The following is a 16,331-nucleotide window of genomic DNA, read 5'->3' on the forward strand; positions in this document are numbered from 1 at the left end:
TGAAATACCATCCGGCCCAGCAGCTTTCCTGACATCCACACGTTTGAGTGCCCTCCGAACCTCGTCCTCCGAGACAGAGATCACGTGACCGTTGCTGCTCTGAGGGACTCTCTCTGACGCGTCACTCGCCGGAGTCGCGCTGCCGCGATTACCATCAAAGCGAGCGTAGAAAGAGTTTAACTCGTTCACCAGCAACGGATCAGCTCTCACCTCTGCAGAGGATTTAGTTCCAAAAGCACAGATGGTTCTCAGTCCCTGCCACATCCGCCGGGAGTCGTTGAGTAGGAAATGAGATTCCACTCGGTCTTTATAGCGGAGTTTTGCGGCTTTAACGGCGCGCCGGAGGGCGTAACATGAAGCTTTGTACTCCCTCATATCCCCCGTTAGGAGACCGGCATTGTAAGCGGTGGTGCGCGAGTTTACTGCAGTGCGAATTGAACTGTCCACCCACGGTTTCTGATTAGGGAAGGACGTTATAGTTATTGTTTGTGTGGCTTGCTCTGTCAGTGTGTTAATAAAGCAGAGCGCCACTTCTGTGAACTCGCTGACGTCTTCAGAACTCGCGCGGAACATGTCCCAGTCGACGTCATCAAGAGCTGCCTGTAGCGTGATCTCTGAATGGGATGACCAGCGTTTGACTTCCCTCCTCACCGGGGGCTCTTGAACGAGCCTTTGTTTATATTCCGGTGTGAGGAAAATGGCGGCATGGTCCGATTTGCCAAAAGCTGGCTGTGAACGAGCTTTGTAGGCGTTCTTAAACGGAGAGTAGCAATGATCCAGTGTGTTTGCTCCTCGTGTGGGACAGGAGACATGCTGGTGAAAGTTTGGCAATACTTTCTTTAGGTTAGCTTTGTTAAAATCACCCGCGACGATGAAAGCAGCGTCGGGGTGTTTGTTTATGAAGCCGCTGGTCACATCATGGAGGGCAGATAAAGCCAGCCCCGTGTCTGCCTGTGGTGGAATATAAACGGCAGTGGCGATGACCGAGGAAAACTCCCTCGGCAGGTAGAAAGGCCGGCACATGAGAGTTAAATGTTCCAAGTGAGGCGAGCAGGATCGCGAAAGAATGGAGATGTTCCTAGGATCGCACCATTTCTTGTTTATCATGAAACACACTCCACCGCCTTTAGATTTCCCGGTCTCGGCTGTTCTGTCCATCCGAAAAACAGAGAAGTTCTCGGACGGCGTCACGGCTGTATCCGGGACCGCTGGCGTGAGCCATGTTTCGGACAGACAATAGATGTTGCAGTCTCTCATGTCCCGTTGAAAACTTATCCTGGCTCTAAGATCGTCCATCTTATTCTCCAAGGATTGGACATTTGCGAGCAAAATGCTCGGGAGAGGAGGACTGAATGCTCTTTTTCTCAGTCTGTTGCGGATCCCAGCGCGTTTCCCGCGGTGTTTTTTGAATCTTCGCCGTCGACTCGAGTGGCCATTGTTCAACTCGGCGTCCCGGCGAATCTCAGATGGAAGATTGGAGAAAGTGTCCTGAAACAGGTCAGTGTAGCGGTAGCCAATTTCCAGAAGTGTTTTGCTGTCGTAACAGATCAAAGCAGATGATCCGTTGGAAAAAATAGAGAGTAAAAGAGAGTAGAATAATAAATAAAAGCAAAGTCTTAGCGGAGCGACCTGAACGGCGACCGAGCACGGCGGCGCCATCTTGCTACAATGGATACAGTTTCTTTAAGGGTTAATATATTTACTATTTGTGGTTAATAAAGAAATGTTGATTCTTTTTTTCAGACTGTTAGAATCCTGTTCTCATGTAGGGCCAGCTCATTTATTGAAGCTGGTGTTAAGATGCGAGATACTCCTGCACAATGGAAAAGTGCAAGTGCTGATGCCATCACATGTAAGAATTTTGTTTACTACTTCCAAGTCCAGACACAGCTTCACGTTGTTGTGTGGGCTGAGGTGATTCCCAAAGTTGACAATTTTTTCAGAAACTGTATCCTTCCGTAAGTGTTGGGACAGCAAGTTACAAAATAACACATTGACGTGTAATATGACTAGGGTTGGGAACCGAGAACCGGTTCTTATGCAGAACCGATACTGATTTTTGAAAAATACCAGAACCGCGCAAAATTCCTAAGTTTCGGTTCCGAAAACGGTTCTGGTGCAATGTGTGTGCGAAGCACTGGGAGAGTACCCTTTAATAGCGAGCGACAGCTCACCTCATCATGAATATTAATTACGTTGTCTGCCGCTTCCAGGAGTGCAACCAATTAACGCAGTTCAGCACTGAAAGCCCTCACGCTACACATTCACGGTTTTGCGTCAGATATTTTCGCATGGTGAAGAGAAAGTCACAAGGATGGATTCATTTCCAAAGAAGGAATGACGATTAAGCAAAATGTATCACATGTGAAAAGTTAATAACATGCAAAGGAGGCTGCACTAGCAATTTGACAAAATATTTGCTACAGCACGGAATCAACCTCAAAACATGCAATGTTTTCAATTGTTTAAGGAAGACTGCTGCACCTTGCACGTCCCCATTGCCAGGTAGGAATTCATACACGGGTAAATATGTTATTTCAGAAGTAATAAACTATAGACTATCAACATTATATATATATATATATATATATATATATATATATATATAGAGAGAGAGAGAGAGAGAGAGAGAGAGAGAGAGAGAGAGAGAGAGAGAGCGAGAGAGAGAGAGCGAGAGAGATGTAATGCTGAATTGCCATTTATTATTTACAAGTTTGCTGAATAACTGAATTACTATTAAATTAATATACAACTAATTAATAAATATAACTAATAAATATAGTTTATAACTTGGTTTTATTCAGAGAAGGAGAGAGAAAATGTAATAAGACAATTTCATAGGTGTTCATTTGAACATATTTACAACCCCAAATCAGAAAAAGTTGGGACAGTATGGAAAACGCAAATAAAAAAAAAAGAAGTGATTTCTAAATTTACTTTGACTTGTATTTCATTGCAGACAATATGAACACAAAATATTTCATGTTTTGTCTGGTCAACTTCATGTCATTTGTAAATATGCATCCTTTCCTGTCATTCAGACCTGCAACACATTTCAAAAAAAGTTGGGACAGTAAAGCATTTACCACTTTGTAATGTTGCCATTCCTTTTCACAACACTTAAAAGACGTTTAGGGACTGAAGACACCAAGTGATGAAGTGTTTCAGGTGTAATTTTGTCCCATTCTTCCTGCAAACAAGTCTTAAGGTGGGCAACAGTACGGGTCTTCGTTGTCGCATTTTGCGCTTCAAAATGCACCACACATTCTCTATTGGAGACAGGTCGGGACTGCAGGCAGGCCAGTCAAGTACCCGTACCCTCTTCCTCCGCAGCCAGGACTTTGTAATGTGTGCAGAATGTGGTTTTGCATTGTCTTGTTGAAATATGCATGGACGTCCCTGGAAAATATGTCTTCTTGAAGGCAGCATATTATGCTCCAAAATCTCTATGTACTTTTCAGCATTAATGGTGCCTTCACAGAAGTGCAAGTTACCTTTGCCAAGGGCACTGACACAACCCCATACCATGACAGACCCTGGCTTTTGGACTTGTTGCTGGTAACAGTCTGGATGATCCTTTTCTTCTTTGGTCCGGAGCACACGCCGTCCATTCCTCCCAAAAAATACCTAAAATACGGATTAATTTGACCACAGTACACGTTTCCACTGTGTGATGGTCCATCCCAGATGCCTCCGAGCCCAGAGAAGTTGACGGAGCTTATGGACACTGTTAACATAGGGCTTCCTTTTGGCACAGTACAGTTTTAACTGGCATTTGTGGATGTAACTACGTATTGTGGTACTTGACAAAGGTTTGCCAAAGTAGTCCTGAGCCCATGTGGTGATATCGCTTATAGATGAATGACGATTCTTGATGCAGTGCCGCCTGAGGGATCGGAGATCACGGTTGTTCAGCTTAGGCTTGCGCCCTTGTCCTTTATGCACTGAAGTTCCTCCAGATTCCTTGAATCTTTTAATTATGTTATGCACTATTGAATGTGAAATATCCAAATCTCTTCCTATCTTTCTTTGAGGAACATTGTTTTTAAACATTTCAATAATTTTCTCACGTATTTGTTGGCAAACTGGCGATCCTCTGCCCATCTTTGCTCCTAAAGGATTAGACCTTTCTTGGATGCTGCTTTTGTACCAAATCATAATTACAATCACCTGTTGACATCACCTGTTTCAAATCACATCATTATTTAACCATTTTACCTCATTACTAGCCCTAAATTGCTCCTGTCCCAACTTTTTTTGAAATGTGTTGCAGGTCTGAATGACAGGAAATGATGCATATTTACAAATGACATGAAGTTGACCAGACAAAACATGAAATATTTTGTGTTCATATTGTCTGCAATGAAATACAAGTCAAAGTAAATTTAGAAATCACTTCTTTTTTTTTTTTTTTGCGTTTTCCATACTGTCCCAACTTTTTCTGATTTGGGGTTGTTATTTTAATGTCCATAAATTCGTTTTTTTTTTGTGCAAGAATGGCTTAATTAAAGCAGCACTAGGTAGGTTTTGCTCTCGGGGTCCCCCGAGGGCTTGCTAAATTCAAACAAAGATACTGTGGCGTAAGGCAGAGCATTGCTCTTTTATATCTCCTCGTGTCCGCGCTGATTTGAAATTGGGAAAGGCTAAATCAACTTCGTCTAACTGATTACAGCTAATTTGGTATTTATTTCCACTTGGGAAACTTTGCATAACTCCACAGTAGCTTTGGATTGAATTTAACCCCTAGGTTATATACACAACTCACTACAAACACAATGTACTGTTATGCTATTAATCTGTTAGCATACCAACATTTTATATATAATTTATCATTAACATCTAAAGTTTTTTTCATTTCATAACAATTGTCCATTTATTTTTTTAATACCATTATGAAATGATAATCTCAACAGGTCAGCTGAACATGTTTTTTTAGACATATCATTACTAATGATCAGACGTTTATCATTTCATAGTTTCAAAATGTCTGAAAAGACACAGCAAATAACTCAATCTTATCAATCAATGACAGTGACTCGCCTGTGTTTGATGTTTTTGCCATGTGTTTGATGGGCATGGCCCTACTTTCCTTCTAACTACAGGGTTCCCGCAGGGTCTTAAAAAGTCTTAAAAGCCTTGAATTTATTCATTTGGAAATAATACCTTAAAAAGACTTTAAAAAGTCTTGAATTTTGATGTCTGGGTCTTAAAAATTGTGCTGTATGTAACTTCTCCATATTATTTTGATTAAATAACGTAGTATAAATAAAGAGTGCTGGAACCAATAATTGAGAACGCAATGCAGCCCCGGGTCACAGTACAAAATACTGTGAACACGTGATGCCTTCAGTAAATGAAGATCATGCGCTACAGAACCACAACCATAGACTACAACACAACACAACACAGACCTCAAGCAACAAGCAAAGGAGAAGTGCGAAAAATCAAAGAAAATCTCAGCATTCCACAGGAAAGGTTGACTGACGGCGTTATGTTTTTAACGTTTGTTTTACGTTAGCTTGCTACCAATTTCATTCTGATGTTATGGGGAAAAGTAAATTTAATGAAGCGTGGCTGGATAAAAACTCTTTTCGTCATTGGTTAAAACCAGTGGACAACAACGTTTTTGAGGCTGTTTGCACCATATGCAAAAAAAGGATTCAGCTAGGTACAATGGGAAAGAAGGCATTAGAGTCTCATGCCAAGTCGTCCAAGCACATGGGCGCTCTCAATGGACAAAAACAAACTCCTTCCATCGCCTGTGTGTTTCAACCAAGTAATCTTAGCCAGCTAGCTTCTAATGTGCCTGAAGCGGCAGCAGGAGCTAATGTTAGCCAGCTTGCTGCTAGCAATGCAAAACCTCCAGCTACGACCACAACTAGAGTGGATCTGCGCACAGCTTTTGGGTCCACACCAACAATGAAAGCCGAGGTATTATGGACTCTTAACACAATCAGTAAACACCAGTCCTACAATGGAATTGAGGGTATCTCAGAGCTTTTCAAGTGCATGTTCCCTGACTCCGACATCGCTAAAACGTGTACTTGCGGTTTCCGACAAAACAGCTTACATAGCCAAGTTTGGTTTAGCTATTCACATCAAAGAAGAACTGGTGTCCAAAGTCAACAAATCGCTGTTCATTCTGATGTTTGATGTGAGTCTCAACGAGACTACGAAAAACAAACAGCTGGATGTGCACTTCCGCTTCTGGAACGAGGGACGGGTTCAGTCCAGATATCTGGGCTCTCAGTTTATAGGACATTCCACTGCACAAGACCTGCTGTTGCATCTCAAAGTAAGGATAATCATTTTTTACTTTAAAAGCTCATCAATTTATATTGATAGACTCAACTTGTGTGCATATACTCTTCTGTAACTGCAATATTACATGACCAATTAGTTATTTCCCTTAACAATATGTGCTCATCCAGTCCTCTTATCTTGAGTAATCAAATGTAACCCTTTTTTTCAGGAATGTATGGACAGACTGAACCTCAGGGACTTGGTGTCCATCTCAATGGATGGACCCAGTGTGAATTAGAAACTCTTCGACCTTTTCCAGAAAGATCACGCTGAGCAGTATGGAGGTGAGCAGTTTAGAATGCTATTACTGTTTGTGTGCTAGTGTGAATGTGATCTATTAATAATTATAATAATGCATTTTATTTGTAGTGCACTTTACATTGAACAAACAATCTCATAGTGCTACAGAGCAAAAATTGATGCATGGGCGCAACATATGCAGTACAAAACAATTTCCATGTGATACAAAATCTGAATTTGGTTGAAATCTTCAGGTGTTCAGCTCAGTTGTGTGGGGAGCTGTGGCCTACACACGCTGCACAACGCATTCAAGTGTGGGTTCACTGCATGGCAGCTAGACAAGTTGCTGAAAGCAATGCACACATTGTTCCTCAATGTGCCCGCCAGGAGAGAGGATTACATCACAGTAACCAAGTCTGTTCCCCCTTTCTTTCTGTGCCCATCTTTGGGTGGAAAACCTTCCGGTTGTGGAGAGAGCCCTGGAAGTCTGGCCATTACTGCTTTTGTACATGGAAGCAGTGAAATCAAAGAAACTCTCGAACCCTGGAACAGGTAGGCCGTTCTTAAATGCATTGAATAGGTCTGTGACTGTGTCCTAACCCTGGTGCTGGTGTGGCCTTGTCATAGTGTTTGTAACATATGGCTAAGTTGAAATGTCCTGCCTCTCTGTCTGCCTCTCTCAGTATCTTATGACACCGTTGCAGCAGCCATGAAGGATGACCTCATCTTGGCCAAATTGCAGTTCTACACGGCACTCGCCAGGACCTTCACTCCCTTCCTGAAAAAATATCAGACAGATGAGCCTGTGCTTCCATTCCGTCCGAAGGACCAGACTGAGTTGATGATGGTAATAATTTACTTAAAGTGCAACTCACCCCCCAAATCATTTTTCTTTGCTGATAAACTGTATAAATAAGTGTCTAATAGTGAAGTCTACATGTCTGGTAATTATTTTTGTGTTTTAGTACATTTTCTACCAAAAACCGTTAGTGTGGTGTAGAGGTCTTCACAGAGCCCCAGAGACCCGTGGACCCGGGACCCGCCGCGTAAACCTAAAAACCTGATTGGCTGGTAATGCCCTATAGCCTAATTATTTCTTTTTTCCCCCGCATATTTTCTCATCTGTTTTGTCATAGGGGATCTCATACTGCAGCACTTCGACAGTTTCCTATCCTTGGAGAGACGCAGTGAGGACTTCCTCTCCTTTCCTCCCATGCAGAAGAGGCTGGACATCTTCCTGAGGAGTGCCATGGAACCTTATCCAGAGCTGTGGGGCTTCTGCAAGAAGCTGCTCATCCTTTCCCACGGCCAAGCTACAATTGAACGTGGATTCTCTATCAACAGAGAGGTGGAGTCAGACAATATTCAAGAGGACACTATGGTCACATGGAGGCTGGTGTGTGATTATATTACACAGCATGGAGGTGTTAACCAGGTAAGATGCCTGGACTAGTAAAATGCTGCTGACTTAAAAGTTGACAGAATCAACATAGCTGGCTTCTTGAGTTTGTCACTGACTCTGGTTCTCTTTTCCCAATCCTATATCTAGGTTCCACTCAGTAAAACACTACTCGAGAGTGTAGCAAGAGCTAGGACCAGATATCGTGCCCATCTTGAGACAGAGAGAAAGAAAAGGGAGGCAAAATCCCAGGCTCTTAAGAGGAAAGAGGCAAATGACTGTCTTCAGGAGCTAAAGGTGAAGAGGAGACGCATACAAGAGGTGTGTGAGGGTCTGGCTAGGGATGCGGACAGGCTGGCTGAGGAGGCTGAAAGGAAGCCAGGAAGCAAGATGGCTGACCTGATCTCCAGGTCCAACCTCCTGCGGAGAGGCCATAAGGAGAAGTTGACGGAACTGGCTGTCCTTGATAAAGAGATTGCTGCCCTGAGTGAAGAGCTAAGGAGTTGACTGCGTTTCTTCATTTAATTTATTGTTGAGTTCTGATTTTCGATGTTTATTGTTCAGGGATCTCTCAGTTCCCCATATTCCCAGCATGGAATAGCTAGCTAATGTTAAAAAACAACTTAACATTGTTTGGCAAACTTTCTTGTGGCCTACTGAAATGTTTTTATTTTTCACACCTGCTTGGCTTACCTTTTACCCATTCCACATTTGAAAAATAAATGTACACAAGTTCAAGGATTTTGTTTTTCTTTGCTGGTAGGGACGTGAAACAGGTATTATTTTTTTATATAAATGGTCTTAAAAAGATCTTAAAAAGAATTGAATTTAACTTGAAGAAACCTGTAGGAACCCTGTAACTAATCCAATAACCCTTTTGACATGAATACACACATTAGCTATTTTTCAAGTTTGTTCCACCTCGTCTGCTAAGAAATGTCTATTCCCCTGAGTGAATTCTGGTATCTGTAGTGAAGCAAAGCAGAATCCTACACTATCCCCAACATTAATATACAATAAAAAAAATAATAGGCCTAAAACACTCCCCTGTGGAACTCCACAAGAAATGGGCAAACAATCAGAAAGCACCCCATTTAAATCCACTATTTGACATCTATTTACAAGGTAAGACTTAATCCATTCACAGGCCTTATCACTAAACCCCATTGTTTTACTTTTAGAAGCAGAATACTGTGATCAATTGTATCAAAAGTGTCGGCTTTGCCGTGCTGCGTGTGCTCACTCCACCATGGACAGAATATGTTTGGGCTGTTGTTCTTCCCCCAAGCTGAAGGGGGAGCTGTCTGTTTTAGGTCCATCTGACAAGAGAGGATGGGCTGGATACTGATTAAAGAACATCTCCTGCCAGTTGTTCACTCTCTGCTCTGGGCTGTGCATGGCTGCTTTTGCTCTGGCCTCCAGGCTGGTGGCAGCCTCATCATTCTACTCCTTTGTATGCCTATTTTGCATTGCACATGTTTGACACTTCACTGATCTGCACTACACCTTTGATTAGTTTTCTTTTGTTTCTCATTTACTGACGGGATACATTTATTGATTCAAATTATGATTTCATTATCTTTATTAATGTTTAAATAAACTATTTTTGATTTAACTTAACAAACGGTGTGGTCTCCCCTATGTCATTGCTACTGTGAGCCAGGTAGTCGTGACATATGGGGGCTCGTCTAACCATTTTGGATCCCGATTTGTAAGTAGACTACTATAATTCGCAATATTGTGAAGGCCTAGTTGCGTGGGTAGTGCTACGTCATTGGTTCACTTTTTGTGAATGAAACATACCGGTGATCAGCTGAGGGTAGTAATCTAATCAGCTGGCACGCGTGGTGTTTGTTAGTTGGGGGGTTCCGCATCGAGTGTTCAGTTAATGAATTGAATATTATTTGAGTATTTGGATTGTTAAAATTAGTTATTTGGTTTTGGGAAAAAGTGGGAATATTTGCGCAGTTTAGAACAATTTAACCAACCATATTTTGCTTGCTTAATGTGAGTAGCGAAGTTTGGTGGGTCTACTTATGTTGCAGGATGGCATATACGGAGTCTGTTTTATCCCCAATTAGTGCGCTTCGGCGTGGGTTTAGGTTGCTGGTCACTGAAGTCTGAACGAGGGCACCGCCGTGGAGCACCGGCTGAATTGACTTCGGTCGGGACAGTACGATTCCATTGGTATTGGTGAGTAAATTAGCCTTGTTCTTGGACTTAGTGTGAAGATAGGTCAGAATAGTAGGGGGGTAAATGTTTAGGGGGAAACTCCGTTGTTGTCCTGTAACGTGAGCTGCATTTCGCTTCGCCTGATGTAATTTGTGTGGTTGGAATTGTGTAATAACCCGAAAGACGTTGAGAGATACGCCTAGTCTTCGTTTGTTTGGCAAGATGTATTGCTATTTTGTGTTCATTTGTAGATCATAGCTTGGTTTGATTGTTGATTGGGGACTTGTAATTTAAATTGTAGAAATGGGTACACTTGAGGTGTTTTTTGCTGCTCCTTCAGTGGCTTTGCTTGCGGCGTTGAATGTTAAACAATTGTATAGTGTTGTTAAGCACTCTGCAATTGATGTAAGATTGCCGAGGGGAGCTAAGAAGCATGAGCTGGTTGACTTAATTCGTGCGTGTTTGGTTGAGAATAATGTGTTGCCTGACGAGGAATTGCCGAAGCAATTTGGTCAGGGAGCCTCGGGTTCAGAGAGTGAGTTCACTTTAGATAGTGAGCCCACTTCGAGTTTGACTGTAGGTCCACAGATAAAATCCAGTGTATTAACATTTGAACAGCAAGTCAAATTGTTAAAACTGCAACATGATTTGCAAATGGAACAGAAGACGTTGGAATTGGAACAAGAATTAGCAAGGAAAAAATTAGATGACGAATTGGCTCAAAGAAAGCTTGATAACGAATTGGATGGTAAAAGGTTGGAAGCAGTACAGAAAGATAAAGATTGTGAGTTAGAATGGGAAAAACTTAAAAAATTTAGAGCAGGAACGTGAGATTGAGCGTACTAGGCTGAAATTAGTAGCGGAAGGCAAACTTGGCAAATCGCACCAGATTGGTCTGGCCGGTATGATCAAGTTCCTACCTAAATTTAATGAGCATGATCCAGATGTGTTTTTTTCGTTATTTGAGAATATTGCTACTGAGCAAAATTGGAGTGATGAGGATAAAATTGTATTGTTACAAACTACGTTAATTGGCCGTGCACAGAAGGCATTTGTGGCTTTACCGTCCGCTGAAAAGAAGGTCTATCGATGCGTCAAGGCAGCTGTGTTAAAGAGTTATGAATTAATCCCTGAGGCTTATAGACAGCGTTTTCGATCATGGAAAAAATCAGACAAGCAAACTTACGCTGAGTGGGCTAGGGAATTAACCAGCTTCTTTCATCGGTGGCTTACAGCTGGAGAGGTTGATTCTTTTGATGAGTTGTGTGATCTTATGATATTAGAACAATTTAAGAACACTTTGCCTGATCGAATAGCCACGTATATTAGCGAACATCAGGAGAAAACCGCAGCAGATGCCGCTGTTCTTGCTGATAATTTTTCTCTCATACACAAGACTCCATCTCGGGATTTTAGTCCGCGTTCTAACAGTCATTTCAAAGAACGGCGCTATAGTCCTGTTAATACGGACACATCTGTGTTTTCCAAGTCAATGGCACATGGTAAACCATCGGATTTCGATTTTAAAGCAGACTGTAATTACTGTTTTGGGAAAAATCATTGGAAAAAAAATTGTCCAGTGTTATTGGAGCGTAATAGGGGTAAGGGTGATGGAGGAAAAGTTGGCCTCTGCGCCTCATCTGTTCCTGTTGTGCGCTCTGTGAGTACAGATAAGAAAATTCCAGCAAAGATATTAGATCGTGCACAATGTACAGTGTCAATTGATAAAGGTTTGAGCAATGTACAATGTGATGAGACTGAATTTTCTGCATTGAGTATAACGGATTATGCACCGTTTGTCACGGAAGGTTTTGTGGCATTGGTTGGAGACGCACATCGCATTCCAGTGAAAATTCTGCGTGATACGGGTGCATCAGAAAGTTTCATTTGTCAATCTGTCTTGCCTTTCTCGTCTGAGTCTGATACCCAAAATTGTGTGTTAATACGGGGAATTGGTCTTCAGTCATTTCCAGTGCCTCTGCACAAAATTCAGTTGTTTTCTGGTTTTGTGAGCGGGGAAGTAACTATTGCAGTGCGCCCTTCTTTACCTATAGAGGGAATTGATCTGATTGTGGGTAATAACTTTGCTCATGGCCGTGTTTTTCCTGATCAGGTCTCACCACCTCCCGTGGTTAAGACTGGACCTTCATTGGTGGATGAGTCAGATAGATGTCAAAGACTTTCCGGAGGTTTTTACGGCATGCGCGCTATGGCGCATAAGCAGAATGCAAACTCATCTGTTTCTAAGCACACGTCTCAGGTATTTATTCCACAGTTACCAGTACCTTTGTCTCGATTTGACATTGTCGAGGCTCAAAAGAGTGATCAGAGCTTACAGAAATATTTTGACTTGACTGCAGATGACAATTTAATCGCTGCTATTTTGTGGAGGATGGCTTGTTGCTAAGAAGGTGGTCACCCACTGTGGGAACTGAGGTGAGAGAGCAGATTTTGCTGGTGGTGATGCCTGAAGTTTCGTGAAGTGGCACTAAAAACAGCTCATGGGGAAACAGCAGGTCATTTTGGGGTAAAGAAGACATACAATCAATTGTTAAAACATTACTACTGGCCACGAATAAAAAGGGACGTTGCACGGTTTGTTCAAACTTGTCATGTCTGTCAGGTGGCAGGTAAGCAAAATGCTGTCATTAAGCCTGCACCTTTACAGCCCATTCCGTCTGTTGGTAAGCCTTTCGAGCATTTGGTCATTGATTGTGTGGGCCCCTTACCCCAGTCAAAATCAGGCTGTGTTTATTTGTTTACCGTCATGTGCCAGGTGACGCGCTATCCTGCTGCGTATGCTTTGAGGACCATTACTACAAGGTCTGTGGTGAAAGCATTGTCGCAGTTTATCTCAATATTTGGGCTTCCCAGAATCATTCAAAGTGATAGAGGTTCAAATTTCACATCAAAAACATTTGCAGCAGCTTTGAAACAGCTGCGTATCCAGCACAATTTGAGTAGCGCATATCACGCACAAAGTCAAGGGGTTTTGGAACGGTTCCACGCCACTCTTAAGTCTCTATTGCGTGCTTACTGCATAGAGATGAAACGGGAGTGGGAGGATGGTCTACCATGGCTATTGTTGGCGGCTAGAGCGGTTGTGCAAGAAAGCACAGGTTTTAGTCCAAATGATTTGGTATTTGGTCACAAGGTTCGTACCCCATTGTCTGTGTTGTCAGGTGATCTGGAGTCTTCTGAACCGCCCAAGAGTTTGTCCAGTTATGTGTATGGTTTCCGCCGCAGGTTACTTTTGGCATGTAAAATGGCAACTGAAAATTTGACGACTGCTCAAAGAAAAATGAAGCGAAATTATGACCGTAAAGTAGAAGCTCGTGTCTCCAGCCCAGGGGATCAGGTTGTGGCATTGTTGCCTATACCTGGTTTTCCTTTTGGTGCAAAGTATTTAGGGCCTTACAGTGTGGTTCGTCAAGTGTCAGAGTCCAATTATGTGATTGCTACGCCTGACCGTAGGCGGAAGACACAGTTATGTCATATTAATTTACTTAAGCCATATTATGCATCACAGTCGCCTAGGTGTACGGGCGAATCGTCTGTCTTGGCCATTGCAAGCAAGTCCGTAGTTTCTCCAGAGTTAGAGGATGATGTGCAGGGCCCTGATGATTCCATGTTGCATGCTCGTCTCCATAATTCCGAGACGTTGGCCAAATTGGAGGGAGTCTTAGATCATTTGGATTTGCAACAGCAAGCAGAACTGAAAGCTTTAATCTTTGAATTTTCTTGTCTGTTTTCAGATACTCCGACCTGCACAACTTTAATCGAGCATGACATAGAAGTCGGAGATGCAAAGCCAATCCGTCAGAGGTTTTAACGCACTGGTCCTGATAAGCGTAAAAGTCTGGATGATAGTGTCCAATATCTTCCGGAAAATGGTCTTGCTGTACAGTCATACTCTAGCTGGGCTTCGCCCTGTTTATTAGTAAAAAAACCTGATCATACGTACAGATTTTGCACGGATTACAGAAAAGTTAATTGCGTAACAAAACCAGACTCGTATCCACTGCCTAGGATAGAGGACTGTGTCGATCAAGTCGGGGCGGCTCGTTATGTGAGCAAATTTGACTTGCTAAAAGGGTATTACCAGGTTCCTCTTACTCCTAGGGCACAAGAGATCTCCGCCTTTATTACGCCGTCGGGACTCTACTCTTATACGAGGATGGCTTTTGGGTTGCGCAACGCCCCCTCCAGTTTCCAGCGGCTCATGAATCGAGTTGTTGCGGGACTGGAGGGGTGCGCGGTGTATATTGATGATGTGGTCTGTTATTCAGACACTTGGACAGGCCACCTTGCCCATATACGTTCATTATTTGAGCGGTTTGCGGCTGCAAACCTCACTGTGAACTTAGCAAAGTGTGAGTTTGCTCAGGCTACAGTGGTGTATCTAGGAAAGGTGGTTGGACAAGGGAACGTTCGGCCAGTGAGAACGAAAGTCCTGGCTATTGATAAATTCCCACGTCCTGCTACTAAGAAGGAATTGATGCGCTTCCTTGGTATGATAGGGTATTACAGGAATTTTTGCTGTAATTTTTCATCTGTCGTTGCCCCACTAACTAACCTGTTAAAGGGTTCAGTTAAATTCAATTGGACTGCAGATTGCCAACATGCATTCGAAAATGCCAAGTCTCTCCTGAGTTCTGCACCTGTCCTGGCTGCCCCTAGGCTGGAGGAGCCCTTCCAGCTACAAGTAGATGCCAGCCAGGTAGGGGCAGGTGCTGTTCTTCTTCAGAAGGATGAGAATGGAATAGATAGACCAATTTCCTATTTTTCTCGGAAATTTAATCGTCACCAGTTTAATTATTCCACCATTGAAAAGGAGGCCCTGGCCCTTATTTGGGCACTCCAACTTTTTGAGGTTTATGTTGGTGGTGGGTTACACCCTGTGGTGGTCTTCTCTGACCACAATCCTCTTACTTTCCTCTCTTCTCTGCAAAATACTAACCAGCGCCTTATGCGCTGGGCTCTTTTTCTACAGCCTTATAACCTGTCTATTAGGCACATCAAGGGGTCCGACAACGTCATGGCCGATGCCTTGTCGCGGGCTATTGATGACTGTTAAGGGGTGTCTATCTCTTCTCCGGTCACTGGTTCCTTTCTCTTGTCTCCTGTCTTTCCATTCTTAAATTGCTATCCAGGCGCCAGGATCTGCTGGGTGGGAAGAAGGTGGGAGGGGGGATTAGGTGGGCTGGGGGGTGAGTTTGGTCATTTCCAGTGGTGGCTGTTGTATTGAGGAGGTGGGTTAAGGGTGTTGAGAGTTTGGTTTAGTTTACCATTAGTCTTTCGGGAGAATGGGTGTAAAAGGGGAAATGGATTTAGTTTTTTAGTTAAAAGGATTTAGTCATTTATTGTTTTTTTTAGGTGTAGTTTGTTATTGGGTTGGGTTTTGTTTTTAGTATTGATTATGGGAAATGGTGTAAGGAGTAAAAGGTAGTTTTACAGAGTCCCATATGGGTCTCTGTTTTGTGAGGGGAGTGATGTCATGCCCGGCTTTGCCGTGCTGCGTGTGCTCACTCCACCATGGACAGAATATGTTTGGGCTGTTGTTCTTCCCCCAAGCTGAAGGGGGAGCTGTCTGTTTTAGGTCCATCTGACAAGAGAGGATGGGCTGGATACTGATTAAAGAACATCTCCTGCCAGTTGTTCACTCTCTGCTCTGGGCTGTGCATGGCTGCTTTTGCTCTGGCCTCCAGGCTGGTGGCAGCCTCATCATTCTACTCCTTTGTATGCCTTTTTTGCATTGCACATGTTTGACACTTCACTGATCTGCACTACACTTTTGATTAGTTTTCTTTTGTTTCTCATTTACTGACTGGATACATTTATTGATTCAAATTATGATTTCATTATCTTTATTAATGTTTAAATAAACTATTTTTGATTTAACTTAACAAACGGTGTGGTCTCCCCTATGTCATTGCTACTGTGAGCCAGGTAGTCGTGACAAAAGCTTTTTGCAATTCCAGCAACACCATCCCGCTTAATTTGCCTTTATCCATTTATTTTCTTATATGATCTGTTAGAAACAATATAGTCTCTGTGGAGTAACTGAACCGGACTGAAACATACAATACTCATACAATATATTAAAATTAGATATATAGTCTTCAACCTGATCATACATCATTTTTTCCATAACTTTTGATAAAGCGTTCAGGATTGAAACCGGCCTATAATTATACCTTATAAACTATTATACTAT

This window comes from Gobio gobio (genome assembly GCF_949357685.1).
Source record: "Gobio gobio genome assembly, chromosome: 7".
In the NCBI taxonomy this organism is placed as follows: Eukaryota; Metazoa; Chordata; class Actinopteri; order Cypriniformes; family Gobionidae; genus Gobio; species Gobio gobio.